This window comes from Ochotona princeps, chromosome 12 (genome assembly GCF_030435755.1).
Source record: "Ochotona princeps isolate mOchPri1 chromosome 12, mOchPri1.hap1, whole genome shotgun sequence".
NCBI lineage: Eukaryota > Metazoa > Chordata > Mammalia > Lagomorpha > Ochotonidae > Ochotona > Ochotona princeps.
In genome coordinates, this window is record NC_080843.1 from 9862001 (window position 1) to 9880974 (window position 18974).

An 18974-nucleotide genomic window follows, 5' to 3' on the forward strand; every position below is an offset into this window, starting at 1 on the left:
CACTGTGCCAAACGTTGCCTCCTCATTCTTCCTTTTTTTCACTGTCAGAATTTAACAGTTTCTGTGTGTGAATGAGCTCAGCTGGATGTTAAGTTCTTACTTGGTTTTTCAAAGTCACACTATGGTATAAATAGCTAATGGACTGATATCTGCCAGAGAATATTTGCATTTTTAGAGGGGAGTTTCATAGCTAAGGATGGCACTGAAGATGCCTATGGAAGATTTTGAACAGTTTTGTCATTAATTTCCCAATTTGTAAAACAGAGTCTGTATGCCTGTGAGCTCCGGGTGTGACTTTGTAATTTTATTTTGATTATTGGACGTAAGAATGCTTTTACTTCAGTTCTCCACAAGGCCCTGCTCTACCAAGTTTTTCTCCCTTGCTCCCTGGAAGATGAGTTTAAGAATCTAGCACCTTCTGTGGAAAAGTTGGCTACTCTTCTTGTGAACTGAATATCTACAGATTCTCTTGCTGGTCCTAAATGCCTGGGAGCTTGTGTGCCTTTTCTTGTTCAGATCTGTGGCCTGCTGGTATTCTGGACTGCATGTTTGGAACTGAGTACTTGCATCTTCCAAGGGACATGACAGAGCAGGGGAAAATCCAACGAGCTGCACATGTACAACTCAAGTCGGTTGGCAGGAATCCTCTCCATGTTTGTTCTCTCTCAGAACCTAAGTCAGACCAGACCACCCTCCTTTTCCAGAGTGGACACTGTGGGTTGGTAGCATGAAATCTGGAAGGCAGGCAGAGCTTTCAGGGTTTCAGCCACCTCCCAGAGTAAACATGACTGTTGCTGGTTTGTGTGTCCCATTGGCTTTGTGGGATTTCACCAGTTCTTTGTCAAAGAACAAAGGAGAGCAGGTTGATGGAACTGGGATGCAAGAGGTTGATGCACAATTTCCATTTTTCACTTTTCAGCTTAGGATTCAGCTACTTTCAGATTGTGCTGCAGTGTTACAGAGGATGTAGGGTGCTGTCCAAAGCATGCTGTCTTGTGACCAGTGTTACAAAATAAGTGGGAACTCTGATAGTTTGTGCAGATGCATGTTTATCTGAAAGATGCTGGATATGGTCCAAAGGCGAAGAATACAGAAATGGTCTCATCAGAAACTTAGAACTTTATTCATTTTTATAGTCCCTAATCTCCTTCTTTCTGGTAAAAAAGAAACATTATAGAGAAAGCAGGCAATATTGAGAGTCAGTTTTAGGACTGTTTATATTGTCTGTCCTGCAGACCCAAACATGAAGGACTTGACAATTGGAGAATTCCAGAGAAAGCCAGATGGTCTTGAAACAAGAAAAAGAATGAATCATTTCACGAATTTCTTCTGTTAAGGATTGGATTTAAAAGTCAGACTTAAACTATTTTTTTGCATTCCTTTCTAGAAAAGAATGATTTGTGGGTCTTCTAATTATTCACCTACAGGTGTGTGCATGCACACTGCAGTCCAGAAGCTGCTGCTCTGACCCATGGCCCAGGTCACATACCCGCCCTGTGAGCTTATGAACAAGATTAATTATTTGGGCAGATGTTGCAGGGACTCAGGAAATTGCTTTAGGTTTTTGTTTCCAAAATATTCAATTCGTGAGCTTTCCAGCATTAGTCACTTAAAAAAATCATTTTTTTCTTAATCATAAAACTGAAAGAGGGAATTGATGTCCTTTTCTCTTTGACTTCCTATTTACTCTTGTTGTCTGTGTTTAGAGGACTTACATGGGAAAACATTGATTCTTTTTTTCTTGTTTTTAATTCATTAATTGCATTGTATTATGTGACAAAGTTTCATAGGTACTTGGGTTCTCCCCACCCCTCCCCAAACCCTCCCACCATGGTGGATTCCTCCACCTTGAAAACATTGATTCTTGAGTTTGCCTACCCCTTTGCCTACCTCCTGGACATTAGACTGTCTCCCTTCAGCAACCAATTGCTGTGTATTTGTGATTTGAACTTTATTTGATAGTAGCCCAAAGTAAAACATCATTAGGAAGATGAATCTGATTGCTAAGATAGGCAGGTCTAGTGACTTTGGATTATCTCAGGGCAGTCTGTGCTGTCTCTTCTGTCCATTACTACTTGGAAGTAACAGTAAGATGAAAATCTAGAAGAGTGTATGTGCCTCGTATATAAGCAGTTGGGTTATTCACAGCCATGTGAGAACTTTTTGAAAGTGATGTTCTTGCTGCTGGAATAGGAGATAGATTGGAAGAGTTTGGTTGGGAGGAGAGTTGGGGAGGTTGATGGAGGAGGCGCTAATCAAGACTGTTCTTCCTGTTACTCAGCTCGTCCTCTTTTATGGATCTTACCAAGTCTCTTGAGTCAGAAGCTCTGAAAGAAAGGGTTTGGCTGCTTGGCTTGGGATTCTGCCTGCATGAATCAGATGGAAACCAAAGCCAGGAGTGCATTGTAAGCACACTTGAGGTTAAAAAAAAAAAAGGCGCCTTCAGCTGTTGCTGTCATATAATTGGTGACAGGCATTTTTCATTTGTCTGTGTGCTGAATGATGAGACTTGATTGATACCCAGAGCGTGAGCACATTTTGGTTTGAAGAGGGTTCTCCCTTCAGAGGGCTTGCATTTCGCTTGATGAAGTGAAACATGCATGTGGAGATGTGGGTTCACAGGCATTGCTGCACTCTGTTTGGCTTTTCTGCCCTAATGCTTCACTACCAACTCAAATCCTCCTTTCCCTAAGGGTTCACCTATCCAGGTCCCATATTTACTCTTCTCTGTTACTCACAGAGGTCCTGCCAGATGTACAAGAAAGCTGAGGAGAAGGTCAGGTTGCGTACTGGACATGTTTGGGGGACTTTGTAGCACATCTTGGGAACACAAAATGGCTGCTTCAGATGCTTGGGACTTATCAGGAATTTGTCATGTTGGTAAATGATGGGATTGTGTCAATCCTGGACAGATCACTTCCTTAACTGTGAGGTTGGAATGCTTCTAAATTATTTTCTTGTGATCCCTATGTGCAAGTCTTTTTGGTTATATAAACGAAGCTGTACCCATCCAGGGAGCACTGGAGTATTCCTGACCACCCAGGACTTGAACCATCTCATCCTGATGATGAATTACGAATCAGCAATGAACCAAGAAAGGGAAAGAATTCTCACAAAAACAGGAATGGCAGAACTCTGGGAAATAGTGATATGAAGTGAGAGTAGTCGATATCACCTTGTTACTGACTTGCTTTTATTGTGGATGTGGAGAAATATGGTGGTCTGTCAGGAGACATTTTATCCAGCCCTTGAGGGAAGTCTTTTTACAGAAAATTTCAGGCCAATCTTCACAATTTTTATTGAAATAAGAGGGGTCAACATGATTGAGAAGGTCAAATAGGGTGCTTTACTGGAAATCTGAGCCCAGTGGGCTACTTGATTTTTACCCCAAGTTTTCATTATTTATTTATGTTTTTAGTGGAAAGTTAAACTTACAGAGACAAGGAGAGACAGAGAGGAAGATCTTCCATCTGCTGAATCACTCCCCAGGTAGCCGCAATGGCTGGAGCCGAGCTGATCAGAAGCCAGAAGCCAGAAGCCAGGAACTTCTTCCAAACCTTTCACATGAACTCAGGGTCCCAAGGCCTTGGGCCATCTGCTACTGCTTTCACAGGCCACAGGCAGGGATCTGGAAGGGAATTGGAGCAGCCAGGATATGAACCTGCACCCATATGGGATCCCAGTGCGTGCAAGGCAAGGACTTTAGCCACTAAGCTACTGTGCCAGGCCCAAGTCTTCATATTTTTGTGATTCACTCCCCTGGTGGCAGCAACAGTCAGGATCAGTTAAAGGCCAGGGGCCTGGAGCTTCATGAACTGGCACCCCTTTGGGATGCTCGTGTCACAGGCCATGGCTTTACTGGCTGTGCCACAGCACTGGCCCAACAAATACGTTTTAGAGCAAGTGTCCTGTGTGTGTCTGCCACACAGTTTGCCCACATCTTCAGCAAGGCCCCTTTTTGTCTTCTCACCTTGTGGGAGAAGAGCACTTCTCCCTCCCTCCTTTCCTTCCTTCCTTCCTTCCTTCCTTCCTTCCTTCCTTCCTTCCTTCCTTCCTTCCTTCCTCCCTCTCTTTCTCTTTCTCTATCAGTATCCATGTCTCCATCTAGCTACATTTGGAAATATCCACTTCAAAAAAAGATTTATTTAGCCTCCAGCTAGTTAAGCCTCTTCTATCAAAGGAGAGAGGAAGTGCTGCTTTATTGGTAGATGAAGCATACATTACATTAAGTTTAGCTTAAAAGAAGGTGTACAGGCAGTGGATGAATTGATCTTGACTAGAAGCATATAGATTTACGAATGTATATATGTATAAGGTAATATGCCATGTAATTTTAGTGTTCTTTAAGAACCTAGTCAAATACACGTTTATAGGGTGTTTCCTTGTGGTTTGCTCCTGTGGGCATTTGCCTGCTGCACTACAAGATTACCAAGTGCTGGCCCTTGGACTGTTCCCAAGCTTCTTTTAATCTGTACAGTAATTAGAAAAATAAGAAAAAAATATTGTGAGTTCTTAATTTAATTTGATTGCCATTCTTTGTGTGTGTGTGTGTGTGTGGTTTTGATAGCACTTTATAAATAAACACTGTGAATGGCTAATGTTTGGTTTTGTTTGCAGTTTGTAGTTTAGTATTACTTGGCAAAATAAATGTTGGAAACCTATATCATAAGCTTGATAAAATTGAATTAATAATATGCACAAAACTTCGAGAGTATCAAAAGATACTTTGCATTGTAACTTGGTATTTTTTTTAATTTTAATTACATTTCATTTTATGACAGTTTATGGATTCCTCCACCTTGTTGCGGTATTACAGTTCAAATCCAGTCTTGATTCTTTCATTGCAAGCATGTACCATGCATAGAGTCCAGCATCTTATCATCCAGATAAATTCAACAGTTTCTTGGGAAGACCATCTCTGGTCTGAAAGCAGAGCTGGCAGAATATCATCCCCTCCAGTGAAAAGCCACAACATAACATTAACAACAATTTACAACATTATGGAATTAATTGATATGGTATTTAGTGACCAATATGTTAGAAAATGCAAGTTCTTAACCACAACCTGTGACTATTTCATTGACATTTCTATTTTAGTTTGTACACAACCGGCTGCTATACACCTTAAAATGGCTGTAGGGTACTATTCAACTCTCTCATGTCTATTTTCATTTTAGTATTTAGCAGTTTATAGTGTTCAAGCATAATTTTTACTGAACTTGGCGGATTTTAGGATAGTCCAAACTGGCTTATTATTCTGACAAGGCATATGTCAATGTAACTTGATATTAATATCAATTTTTTCTTTAAGGTAAAATCCTTTTATTCGCTTTACTTTTCAGTGTAATCATATTCCATGCATTAGATGTAAAATTGTGACAATAGTGAAGAAAAACATTTAATAAACTTGTAACATTTGTGCATTCCATAGGTACAGTCTAATAAGCTATTTCAATCAGTTTGTTCTCCCTCTAATTGGTCGCAGTAGGACTTACAGATTCTGTATGAAGCGAAGAACATGCATAGCTCAGACTCGTCCTGCTGAGTGCTAGATGCTGACATAGGCCTGCTATCAGGACTGTTCCCTGGGACAGAGTTATATTGAGTGTGTCTGTTTCTGTTGCGTCTGCCTCGTGCAGATACTTGGGGTGGTGGTAGAAACCTGACTGTTGTAAACTAGGCTGTGATTTCCAGGATATATTTGACAGTGATTTTAGAGGTTCTCTGTTTCATTGCCAATCTTACAGATATCAGGGGACATTAGTGTCCAGCTTTAAACCCAGTTTGGTAAGTTGCAATTCTGTTGTTTTGATTTGTCTTGCAGAGTAGGAGATGGGGGGCTCAGTTAAACAGCTGCAAAATATTCCTCTTCATGCTTTTTCTCCTCTTCATGCTTTTCCTCTTGGCCTCTGTCTTAACCTGTCACAAGCCCATCTATCTTCCTTTTTTCATCATAATTTGTCAGGTCTCCAAGGTAGTTAATCATTCCTGTTTCATTTTGTTGACCAGAACCTGGTTAATAAGTAGACAATTTTGGCGTATGAATTACATGTCTCTTCCTAGGAACAGATTCTTTTTCTTTTTTTTTTTTTTAACTTTCACCTGTTTTGCCCAGACATCTTTGTAGATTGAAGGGAAGTGTGAACCCCAGTTAGAACACACTCATAGCAGTTATGCACCAGTTAAACTGCTTCTCGGACCACAAAACGAGATAATAATAACTTGAGTGGTTGGTTGATTGTAGAATTATGATTTTGAAGTCTCCTTAATGGGTCTATAATGATCAAGTTACTGTCGTGCACACCTGCCATTTTCCTAGGAATTTTGTAAATGTAGGATTAACAGATGTTCACATTCACTTTACAATAATTGTTCTTATTACTGCATATGCCATGGGAAGGAAAGCTCTGCCTGTGAGTTCCCATGGCTGAGGCAACATCCAGAGTATAATGCTCAATATTCTGACTCTCTCTGTCTCCCCTACTCCGTTCCCTTCCTGTGGGGTGCTGCACTGGCCGTCATGCTGATCCTCAGATACACGGCGTTCTTCCAATCCTCTAGACGTTTCTCTATGTGTCGTTTCTTTTCCCTTGAATGTCTTGTATTGTCTTCACTGCCTGACAAAATCTTGCTTATCCTTTAAGGGGTTGCCTTGTGTGCTTCCTGGAGCAGTAGGAGCAGCTTTAGCACCTGGGAACCTGTTAGAGATGCACATTGTCAGATGCTGTTCCAGACTTACCGAGTCGTGCCTTTGGAGCAGGATGGGCTGAGAGAAGGAAGACTGAAGAGTGCTTTTGGAGTGGTTGAAGGGGGAAATCTGAATGCCCTTAATGAACTCACACTGACCTGCTTAGCCATATGAGCAGCAGGGGTTTAGTAGGGGCACACTCTGGATGATCTTGACACGTGGAGTGTCACCAATTTTGGACATCATTCAAATGGCACCACATCTCTGAAGTTTATCCTGACAACTTGAACACGTCAGTCTTCTTCCAGTTGTAGCATTGTTTCTTCATACTGTATTAATTAGACAAGGCATAGGCTTAACTGCTGAAGCCAAGTTGCGGTAGTTCATGCTGTAAACATTTGCTTCTCACTTGTGAAACTCTCCAAGTGGGTGTACATTGGGTGGTCTTCCATGTCATGATATAGGACATCTGTTGCCAGGACCTCCCTGGAGGCCTCCTGGATTTCTTGTATTCAGCTGCCTCACAGACAAAGACGCAGCAGGGATGACCAGGCAGCTTGTCCTGGGACTATACTAGGCTTTGCTACTTTAATGTATTCTGCATTCCTTTCACCAAGATTTATTCCATGGTTTCAACCACCTCAGGCAGGACTAGTGAACACTGAGCTTCTGTCTCCACCCAACTGCACTCCTCCTTCCAGCCAGATGCCGTCATCTGCGTCCTACCTGTACTGAGAGATTCCTGGGAACTCATCCACGTTTCCTTGTATTGTTTCTATGTTTAACTTTGTAGGTGTTCTTTCTGTGTCAGAAATAACTAATTAGGACCAGTGATTCCAAATCGTAGATGGCCAGAAGCCTGCAGCACAGATATTATCTGGGAGCTGTGAAAAATGTAGGTCCTGGGGCCTTGGCTTAGGATTCCAATGCAGAAATTCTGGGGTGGGGTTCTGGCACCTGTATTATATAGTATTATTGTTATTTTAAAGATCCCAAAAGGACATGATGCACAACTGGTTTGGCAGCTCCTACAAGGCAGCAAGGCCTTGTCTGGGTCTTGTCTGGCCCTACCTCATTTTAGCTTGAGCATGGAGACAGGAGGACATTCCTTGGGACTGAGTATTCTCAAGGCACGGCCTTGTGAAAGAGGCCTCCAGCCAAACCTTGAGAGGCAAGCAGTCCTGTGACTGGTCACACTCAAAAGGAGGTGGAGGAACATTCCAGACTGACTCATTTCTGGAGGCATGCAGATGAGGTGACCGGAGGCAGTACAGGTTTCCTTGTGCACAGGCTTGGGGCAGAGAGTGGTGAGTAGGGCAGCCATGCCAGCCCCAAGGACCCAGGATGGACATGGCAGTTCAGCACCTAGAAAACAGCTCTGCCTTGGAAGTGCTGACTGAGGTGAGACCCACTGCCTGTAAATTCCTTCAGGGAGTTAGAGGAAACTCTTAGTCCTTCTTTGTCCCATTTCCTCTTAAGGTCCCTTACTTCATCCACTAGGAGGTTCACACAGAGCAAATCATAGAAAAAGGTTTCAATGAAGATTGCTCCAGAAATATTTATCTTTGGAGAAAGAGGAATGTATATTGGGTTGGAGTCTCAAATCTTGCAGTTTGTTGGTGCTATATAAAGATCCTGATCCTCTTATAGCTTAGAAAATAGGTATGGGAAGCCAGCATTGTGCCATGGCAGATTAAGTCTCTGTCTGCAAAGCTGGCATCTTATATGGACACAATTTGAGACCTGGCTGCTCCACTTCTGATCCAGCTCTTTGCTAATGTGTCTGGGAAAGTAGTGGAAGATGGCTCAAGTGCTTGGGCCCATACACCCCCGTGGAAGACCTGGAAGAAGCTCTGGGCTCTTAGTTTTGTCCTTGCCCAGCTCCACTATTAGGGCCATTTAGGGAGAGAACCAGCAGATGGAAGAGTTCTCTGTTTCTCATTCTGTGTGTGTGTGTTTCTCTGTAACTCTGGATTTCAAATAATAATAAAAGAGAGATATAGTGTGGGTATTGCATGCAAGTTTAAGAAGCCCATCTCTCACACTGGAGTAACTACCTGGGTTTGAGTTCTGCCCCTGGTCCTGATTCTCATTTGGTGCTAATGCTGGCCCTGGGAAGCAGTGGTGACAGCTTAAGAACTTGGGTCTGTGCCAGCCTTGTAGCAGTCCAAGATTGAGTTCCCAGCTCCTAGTTTCAGCTTGACCCAGATCGGGCTGTCAGACATTTGTGGAGTGAACCAGTCAAAAACAACCAACCAACCAGTATTTCTATTTCTCTTCCCCCTAAAATAAAATTAAAATAAGTATTGATTTTATCTTTATGGTTGAGGAAAGGAAAAATCACCCCTCAGTGATCCTTTCAGTGAGTTTGCCATGTAACAACCTTGGAGTAGAACTTGGTCTTGGAGTAGTTTAACCTTGGAGTTCCCTCATCTGTAAAATCAAAGAGCTGTGTCCTGACCGTGGTAGGCATAGGTATGAGCAAAGTGCTTCTCCCCCAGTAACTAGTTAGGAAAGCCATTTTGGACGTTGAAGCAGAAAGAAGTTGATAATATTGAATTCATCTGATACCATTTTTTCCTTTTTTTTTTTCTTAAGGATTTATTTCTTTAAAAGGCAGAGTTACACACACTGTGCCATAGGGGGAATGCAGGGAAGGGGGCAGAGAGAGAGGGAATGAGAGAGGGAGAGGGGAGGGAGATAAGGGGAGAGAGAGGGGAAGAGAGAGAACTTCCATATAATCCACTGTTTTGCTCTAAATGGGTGCAAAGGCTGGGGCTGGCCCAGGCCTAATCCAGGAACCTGGAACTCCATCCATGTCTCTCACATAGGGAGTTCAGGGGTTCAAACACTTGGGCAGTCCTTGGCTGCTTTCCCAGGTGTGTTAATAGAGGGCTAGATGGGATATGGAGCAACTGGAACTTGAGATGTTACCCATATGGGATACTGGCATTGCAAGTGATGGCTTAACCCACTGTGCTATAATGCTGGTTCCTCTTTTCTTTTATGTTTGAAAGGCACAGAGAGAGAACACATGTGACAGTGAATCAGAAAGAGTGAGAGAAAGAACAATCCATGTGCTAGTTCACTCTTCAAATGCCTACAACAGCCTGGCCTGGGACTGGGGCTGGGATGGAGCTGGGACGGGCTGGGACTGAACTATGAGACAAGAATGCATTCCAGCTCTGCCTCACAAATGGTACAAACCCAGTTGCGTGAGACCTCATTGTTGCCTTCCAGGGTTTGCATTGACCAGAAGTTGGAATCAGGAGCCAGAGCGAGGAATCAAACCCAGGCACTCTGATGTTAGACACCAGTCTCTTAACCACCAGGCTCCTTAATCGTGTCTTTGAATTTTGACTTATCATGGCTTTTTTTTTTTTTAGGTATTGGTGTTGATAGAAGTTTATTTTATTTGGAAAGCAGTGAGACAGAGGTTTTTCTGTTCATTACCCAAATGTCTACACAGCCCGAATTGGGGCAGGCCAAAGCCAGGGGTGAAGAACTCAATCTGGATTTGCAACATGATTCGGAAGGACCCAAGTACATGAGCCATCATCTGTTTTCTCTCAAGGTGCATGTATTCAGTAGCCTGGAGTCGGAAGCAGAGCGGAGATGGGAATCCAGGCACCCTGAGAAGGGATATGTAGGTGTCCCAAGGTGTATCTCAGCCATCATGCCAAATGCACACTGTATTTTGATTTTAATTTAATTATTTCATTGGAAGTTATCTTGTCTACTGAATGCTTTGGTGCTCAAGATTTCTTTGAAAGGTAGAATTGCTCAGAACAGGGGAGGCAAGGTCTCAACCCTTTCATCTACTAATTCACTCCCTAGTGGCCACAGCAGCTGGGGCTGTACTACGCTGAAGCCAGGGGTTCAGAGTTTTTTCTGGGCCTCTCACATGTGTGCATGGGCCCATGCACTTTCCCAGGCACATTAGCAGGGAGCTGGACTCGAAGTGGAGCAGCCAGGTCTCACACTGGTGCCTGTTTGGAATGCTGGCATGGGAGGCAGTGGCTTACGTTGCTTTATCACTTCACCAGCCGTTTGAATCAATTTGGTTCTGAAGGCAGTAGCTTACTCACCTGATGTTCATCCTGGCCTCACAGCACGCACTATGTAAGCATTATTTGCATTTGTGGCCATTATTTCCCAAGTGGGGAAAAGTTGACCTCAAAAGTTGAGTGGATTTTGTGGTCATGTGTTTAGCTTAAAGTAATCCATGCTTCTTAGGGAAAGTGTAAGCAACATACATAAGTAGAAAGAAGGGGAAAATGAAAGCCTTTTATTCCATATTTCAGATATAGTCATAGGTAATGTTGATTTCCCTTTTATTTTATATTTTAATATTTTAGGGCTTAGACAGATTCAGTATACTCTGTCTCTCTGTCTGTGTACACACACACACATAAAGAGATATGTGTTCCAAAAGAAGATACAGCTTATGTTTGAAATAAAAGTTAAAATACTGTATTGATTTCGGGACAGATTTCTAAAGCATAGTGACTGTCTGAAGTTAGACTAGGCCATTTAGTTTTCTGTAATCAGTAGTACTTGATTACGGTGTTACATAATGCCCTAAATTAAGTAAGATATGTGTCAACCACCTGAGGATTTGGTAAATGTGTTCCTTATTCCCTTCTACCTCAGTTAAAGCAATGCTTCCAGCTTTTACCATGGGCTTAACAGGTGAGCGGGCCTGCTGAGTTCCTGATGCTGTGTGTGAAGTCCATGCCTCATCTCTTATATTTAGCTGCAGTCTTAGAAATGGCCATGCCACTTTAGGACCTGGCGTTAGCATTCATAGCCACTGCTTTCCTGGTTGTCAGAGCCCCAGGTTTTTAAGCAGACTTCCTGGACAAGTTTTTCACCTTGTCAGAGAAGAGAAAGACAAAGCCTGCTGTGTTGCATATCATCTCTTTTGATAAGTTTATTTCAGTAGATGAAAATAACTATATTTTGGGGGTTCAGGGAGACATTTCTGGTATATGCTTACATGATGCAAGGATTAAACCACTGTGATTAACACATCCATTACTTAACGCGTTTTTGAATTTCTGAGTGGACTTTAAAATCTAACCACGATGTGACTTTGAAGTTAGGGCTGTGGCAGAGGTACCTTTAAGCTGCTGGGCAGCATTAGTGATGGTGTCCAGGTCCTCCGCACCACCATCACTGTCACCACCCTGCTTTCCATCTTGTCAAACTTTCCACATTTGTTTTAATTTGGCAGCCAAGGAGAGGGAAATGTTGACGGCCTCCATGATGCTCACCCTCTCCATCCACTGTTTTTCCCTCCAACTCTGCCCATTGTATGTTGCGTATCAGTGAAGAAGTTAATGTAGCTTAAAGGTGTCTAGGCTCTCAGAAGGAAGCCTTGATTTCCCTGTGCTGTCCCACTAGCTCACTTAGGAAGTTGGTCACAATGAGTGAGGAGGAAGTGGACGGCCCCCCATTGAGGCCACAGGATGAGAAGGGACACATGGTCTTTGCTGCTGCTGATGTTATCTTCTGGAAGGGATGTAACCCACTGAGCTTTCTAAGAGGGGGACTTCCAGATTCTTGTTGGGGGCTGGTGTCCCTGTACTTGAGCATGGTCTTCTAAAAGCAAGCACATTAAGCCAGAAGGGGGAAATGCCAGAGCCCGCTGTGCAGTCTCCTGCTGGTCGACTTTCCCCTTGAGGCCCATAGCGCTTTCCTTTTTGCAGAAATTGGATATCCAGTGTCTGGTATCCCACCTTCTTCTACTTCCTGACTGCCAAAGCTGAGTCTCCCAGGAGTTATCCAAGTTGGACAGCTTGTTCTGTCGCCATCACCTGGATGTCAGAATGGTCCACTGCCCCAACACCTTGTAAACTCTGATACAGTGTGCTTTAGGAAAAGAAACAAACACAAGTGAAGATTTTATTAAACTTTGACAAACTTAAGACTTGTAAATTTGTGTTTTCTCCTAGGGTGTTTTGGGAGATAGATGGGGAGAAGTGATAAAATGATTATTTGTGTTTTAGCTATGATCGAATGATGCATTTTGTTTAGAAAGTCATGCTTGCTTTAAAATTTTTTGTTTCTCTCATGAAGAGTACACTTGTTGACCTCTAGTGTCAATATTTGTGGAGTGCTGAGCAGAGGCAGAGAATTCCAGCACATCTGAGTTCCCAGGAGGATCAGGTCCGTAATAAGTTATACCAAAGTGTAGCAGCCTTGTCATTTATTCTAGAAGCATACACTTACGAATTGTCTGCAGATACACAGTGCGGTGCCAGGCTAAAGGGAAACATAAGCCCCTCCTTTCCTTTTCCAGTACTCACTGCTATGGAGGGGAGAAACACACAGGAGGGGAACAAAGAGCCAGACAAGGTTGAGGCCAGGCTTTGGTAACCCACACTGGTAGTTTAATTTCCTGAGAAAAATCCCAGGCACATAATGTTTTCCTTGGCTTTGTAAATTTTTACTTGAAAATGAATTACCAGTACTGTTGGTTGAATTATAATTATCATGATAAAAAATTGAATTGATAGTTTATGGAAAAACTATTGGTATGCAGAGCCTACAAGGTCTTTCTAGGCTGAAGGAATGCTCACCTGCCAGGGAATTCATCTGAGTGCCTCAGTGAACATCTAGCCTGCTTTAGGATGTGGGAACAGAGCAGGGACCAAAACCAGGGGAAAAAATTCATGCCTGCGGGAGCTGTTTTCTCTTAGGGGTAAGAGTGGTTTTAAGGAAGTTTAAGTAAATTTTGAAAAAGTGCAGAACACCGAGTAGTGACAGAGGCTATGGAAAAATGAGAACACATTTCAGATGGGCATGGGGCTGTCTTACTGGGAAGTTTCTTAAACATCCCATCGCCACAGGCTTTTGCTTTGCATCCTGGGGCTTGTCCACACTCAACAGGAGTCTCCTGAGCTTAGTGTCCTCATCTGGAAACAGACTTCTTTCAGGCCTGTTCTCAGTCATCCTGGTAACATGAGCTCACCTGAGAGCAGTCACAGATGGGCTGTGGGCTGCCCACTGCTGCCTTTTTCAGTATCATAGGCTGGCCTCCTCTCTCGGGACTTCTCAGCTCTGCCCTATGCTGCCTTGGAAATCAGAGTCTGACACTTGCAGGAATATATCCACTCTCAGTCTTTTTGTTCTGTGTATAACAATGCAATATGGTTTTGAAATTGAACATTCCACTGGGTGATCTGTTTTCTTCCAAGTGCTGTCACCGAGACAAGTTCTCATAGTTTAATGTTAGTGATATCTAGAACTGGAAAAGTGTTCCGGACTGAAGTCCTTCATTTTCTAGGTAAGATTGGTGGGTTCCGGTGAGGTGAAGTGGCTTGTCTGTTGTCACACCTCTGTTGAGTAACACAGTGGAGGATAGAACCTCAGTGTGATCTTCATCTATATCATTATTTCGTCATCTGGCACATTGATTCCTGCTGAAAGCTTTTCAAGAAAACATGCAAACTAGAGAAGGCTTTGGCAAGAAGAAATTGTAAATAATCTCATGGATCAGGGGTCATTGGTAGTCAGACTTTGTTGTCTCGCACGTCTGTGATATCTGGGCCATTTTCTCAATGTCTAGGCAGTTGTTACTGGCTATCAGATTGGCCCTGTTTTTGGAGCTGAGTTGTCCATCTGGGCTGACGAGCTGGCTTAGCCTTCAGCCACCTGGTAAGGAGACTGCACAGGTTGCCACTGCTGATTGCCATGTAAGGGTTTTAAGTTGCTGATGTTATCCCTACTGAAGTGGAATTTGAGCCTACCAGCCTGGAGGTATTTGTATTTCAAAACTTGGGTAGGCTCTCCAGCTCTTCCTTCCAGCCTGTTCTGAGTGGAAGGTCTTTCATTGGTGCACTCTCTGAGGACTAGTTGAACTCAACAGGCACACAAAGTTAGGTGTATAATTTGTAGAAAGGTCATGGCTCAGCTTCCCGCCCACCTCCCTTCCCTGCCCCAAATTCAGCATTGAATTCCTGGCTAAAAACTCTCAGTGACACTGTAGACTACCTTCCTATGGTTTGATTAAATCTCTAGTGATAGAATAACTGAGGTGAACATCACACTTTGTGTCGGGTTGTCCCTTCTTACGATGCTTCTAAGAGGTCCCGAGGGTTTCCATTGAGAAATCCTCGCCTCTCCCACCTCTGCCTGCCCGCACTTCTATTGTTGCCTCATCTGCACTCTGCTGTAACTGACTCCTCACTGTCTTCCTGAATCCATTGCCTCTGATGCTGTCCTGCTTTCTCTGTTTCCCTGCTTTTGGAACCTTCTACCATGTTTTTGTTTATCTTAGAGAACAGCTTGTTTTCCTGAAACCATTTTTTTTTTTTTTTTTTGGCCAGCAAACTGCAGTAACAATACGTTATGGAAAATCTTTAGTTATTTGCTCCTTTTTACAGTTTTTATCAATTTCTACTTGCTGTTTGTAATTTCCCAGATCAAGAAAACAAGAATGATCATTTTGGGGCAGAGATGTCAGTGTATTTGTGTGTGTCTATGTGTGTGTGTGTGGGATTTTTCTCTTGCTTTCGAAATTAATTATCTTTTAAATAATATATAATTATAATTTAAATATTCTAAGAGTCCTTAATAAAGAGAGAAAAATATTATGTTTGATTGACATAACTGATATTCATTTCTTATACAGTAATTCATTGTAGTTGTTAGTTATAGCAAAAAATACATCAACATTTGTCAAGACTCATTACTAAAAACAAGTTATTTGTAGTTTCTAAAGGTTCAGTTGTGCTGTTTCCAAATACACCTTTAAAAAGTCTAACAAATTTTTCAGAAAAACATTTTCTGCATTGAGAAGAAAGGAATATTTTAATTGTTAGTGATTTGCCCACAGGGATTTGATTTATGAGTGGTTGAAAGCTCCTGCTTTAATTTGGGCCCTTAACAAATGAAAATGTGTACAAATATTTTTACAAACTCTCCCTTTCCCGTTAGGGCTAAAGGTGATCAGTGAGCCAGTGTGTTTAGCGTGCCATTGCTCTCTGAGAAACTGAAATCTTCAAGGTGGTTCAGATACTGTCCTTGCCCTCAGTGAATCTCGTCTCACTGAAGAGGTTAATGGTGGCCAGTGCAATGAAGACAGGCTGTGGAAATCTTCCTAAGAGAGGTGACAGTGGAGCCCAAAGGGGAAACCAGAGGAGCAAATTCTCCTTGTGGGAGACGCCAAGGGGACGGAGCCGTTGCAACTGGATGCCGGGCACCAGTGCAGAGCCGTCCTAGTGTAGTGCTGGTTACTCTTCATAGTAAGAAGGCCCTGGGGTTTTAGAGTCTAAAGTTGGCTTTCCTCAGAGTCAGTCATCAGATTTCCCAAACAGAATAAATTGTACATGTGTTAGAATTTGAGAACTAAAACCTGTATGTAGAAGCTTTCATTCCTTTTTGCTTTTGGAGCATTCTTGCTTCCCCATTGGGTTTACTGTGTTCTCACACTATCACCTCATCCCCTTACTACATGTTCCTAGAGGAGTTTGCTATTCAACACACAAGTTGGTATGTGACAGAGGTGGAGGTTATAGGAGCTCAGGACGTGTTTGGAAGTCCAACATGGACTTTATTGTTTGAACTGCTGTATAGGAAAACTTTGCCAGCACCTTCTGAAGCAGCATTTCCCCCAGTGGCTACCCTGCCCCCAGAGGTCCCTCTCCTGAGTCCTTTAGAGAAACCACATTCTATTTGGAGGTTTAGGGTCTGAGGTTGCATCTCCTACCCTGTGACTTTCCTTGACCATCAGATTTCAAAGCATTGAGTTATCTAAAATGAGCCATGCAGAACATGAGTGGTTTGAGCGGCCTGAGAAGTTACATAGTGGAAAGCTGAAGTTTGCATCTCCATCTCTTGAGTTAAGCTCTCAGAATTTCCTTGTTTTTTAAGTGGGACCACTTGGTGATAGATCCGCACGGCTGGTTTGCTCTCAGGTTGCTTGACTTTGCTGGAATTTAGTGTGATGTTCTGAGGTGGGGGAAGAGCAGTTGTGTACAGTGTATTGTCACTTTCCTGTAAACATGTTGAAAACTTGGTCTTGTACACTAGTCAGTTCCCTTTGGATAGATGCTTATGTAACAAACTTAAATTTACTTCTTTTATAATTTTGTGTATTTTCTCCTTTTGAGGAGGTAAACTATGAGAAGTAATCATTTGTCCTGGCTATTCAAAAGCTCAAGGCAACTGGGAGATTTTTTTCCTTAACTGTATAAGAGATCTGAAGTCATTGCTCCAATTTTTGAAAAACAGAAAAGCTTCAAGAAGACGACGGCTGGCTGTTGGCATGAACGTGTGGGTTCAAATGACTGAAGGCAGCTGTCATAATCAAGCAGTAAAGAGGGAAGGGCGATTGGTGAACTTTTAATTGCTAAAGCTCTTTTGTAATGTGCTGTAGCAACAGTTGGGGTTGTCATTTTAGATCGCACCAAGTCCTGAATTGAAAACTAAGTGCATTTCTTCAAGCTGAAGGAGTAACAACAGCAACGCAGGAATTGTTACCACCAAATGGACACTTGGCGTGGACCAACACATGAAGATTATTTTAAGACCTTTTTATCTCTCCCCTCAAGTCCCTTGATGGAATTGTATGTAGATTCTGCCATGATCTTTAATAGCTGTCTGGTAACCAGCACTACTTATAAACTATTCAGACCCTTTTTAGATTAACAACTGGTTTAAGGTAGTTTTATGGTCGAGAATTTGTATCCTGGGTCTTTATTGCTATCTAACATTTCTGTCGTCTGTGATATTGGGAGAGGCATGATTATTAGAAACATTATGTGGATTAAATAAATTAGTGTCGTGGCCAACAATGTGGTGTAGCGGTATCCCTTATTAGAGCATCAACGCAAGTCCAGTCTGCTTTGCTTCTATTCCAACTCCCTACTAATGCTTCTGGGAAAGCATCAGAAGATGACTCAAGTATTTGGGCCCCTGCTACCCATGTGGGAGATCCGGATGGAGTTCAGTCTCCTGGCTTCCCTGTGGCCCAGCCCCAGTTGCTGTGACTATCTGGGGAGTGAACCAGCAGATAGAAGATCTTTCTGTTTCTTCGTCTATTACTCTAATTTTCAAGTAAAGAAGATACATAATAAATAAATAGTAATTATACAAGGACTTGGACATACTATGTACTTAAGTACTTGTCAAATAAGTAACTGATTTCTAGCTCAGTTATTATGAAGATCAAGGATAGCATTTCTCTTGTTAAAGTTCAGGAATTGTGGTGGCTTCATGATGATGGGCTGTTTAGAATTTTTTTTTTAAGATTTATTTATTTTTTATTGGAAAGTCAGATATACAGAGGGGAGGATCTTCCATCTGATGATTCATTCCCCAAGCAGCCGCAAAGGCTGGAGCTGAGCCAGTCCAAAGCCAGGAGCCTCCTCTGGGTCTCCCACACAGGTGCAGGGTCCCAAAGTCTTGTGCTGTCCTCGACTGCTTTCCCAGGCCACAGGCTGGAGCTGGATGGGAAGCGGGGCTGCTGGGATTAGAACCGGTGCCCATATGGGATCCCGGCACATTCAAGGTGAACACCTTAACCACTACGCTGTCACGCCGGGCCCGGTTTAGAATTTTTTGAGTTGGTTGTGCCATCCTTTACTTAGGCCCACTTTATCTGTTCTGCTGCATCCTTTCTTGCTTTTCTGATTTACAGGCTGTTTTTCCAATTTTTGATTTAAATTCTACACATGTGAAATACCTGAGATTCTTTGCATTGTGTTTCATATCCTCTTGTATTCATATACAAGTAAATTTCAAGAATTTGTAGCTTCGTTTTAGATCACAGACTTGGTAGAAGAAAGATGGGAACTTTGATATTTTAAGAAGGTATGATTATAGAGACCACTTATTTGCCTTACGGACTCGTTGTCCTTTGTGGTTGTTTATGTATTTGATACCCACACTCCAGGTGTGCAAATGGTGGAGACCTAGGTTAGTTCTTGAAGGGGAGCAGCCACAATTGGGGCTGGTGGGAAGAAGGAGGGAAGCCCTTGCACTTCCCCAGCCTCAGTTACTTTGTCTGGAAAGTGGCAGACTTGTATCTTGCATAGAAGTGTGTGTGTGTGCTTCCCTAGGTGAGGCACCTGTGCTTGCTCTGGGATAACTTGCCACCGCTTCTGTTACCTTGTGTTACCAAGTGCTCCCCCCAGCCCCACTCATTTCAGTTCAGTTAAGCAGAGCAAGTGGGAAGAGCTCTACAGCAGGCGTGCAGGGCGAGACTTAATCCCAACTTCAGTGAGATTTTTTCCCTATAATGCTTAAATAAAACTCTTTAAGGATTTACCGAATTTAA

At 42.7% G+C, this 18974-nt stretch overlaps 1 protein-coding gene across 3 annotated transcripts in view; it reads left to right on the top strand.

The window, feature by feature from the left end:
* Positions 1-18974, top strand: part of DOCK9 (dedicator of cytokinesis 9) — a 287950-nt gene that overhangs the window by 93912 nt on the left and 175064 nt on the right. The window lies entirely within an intron of this gene.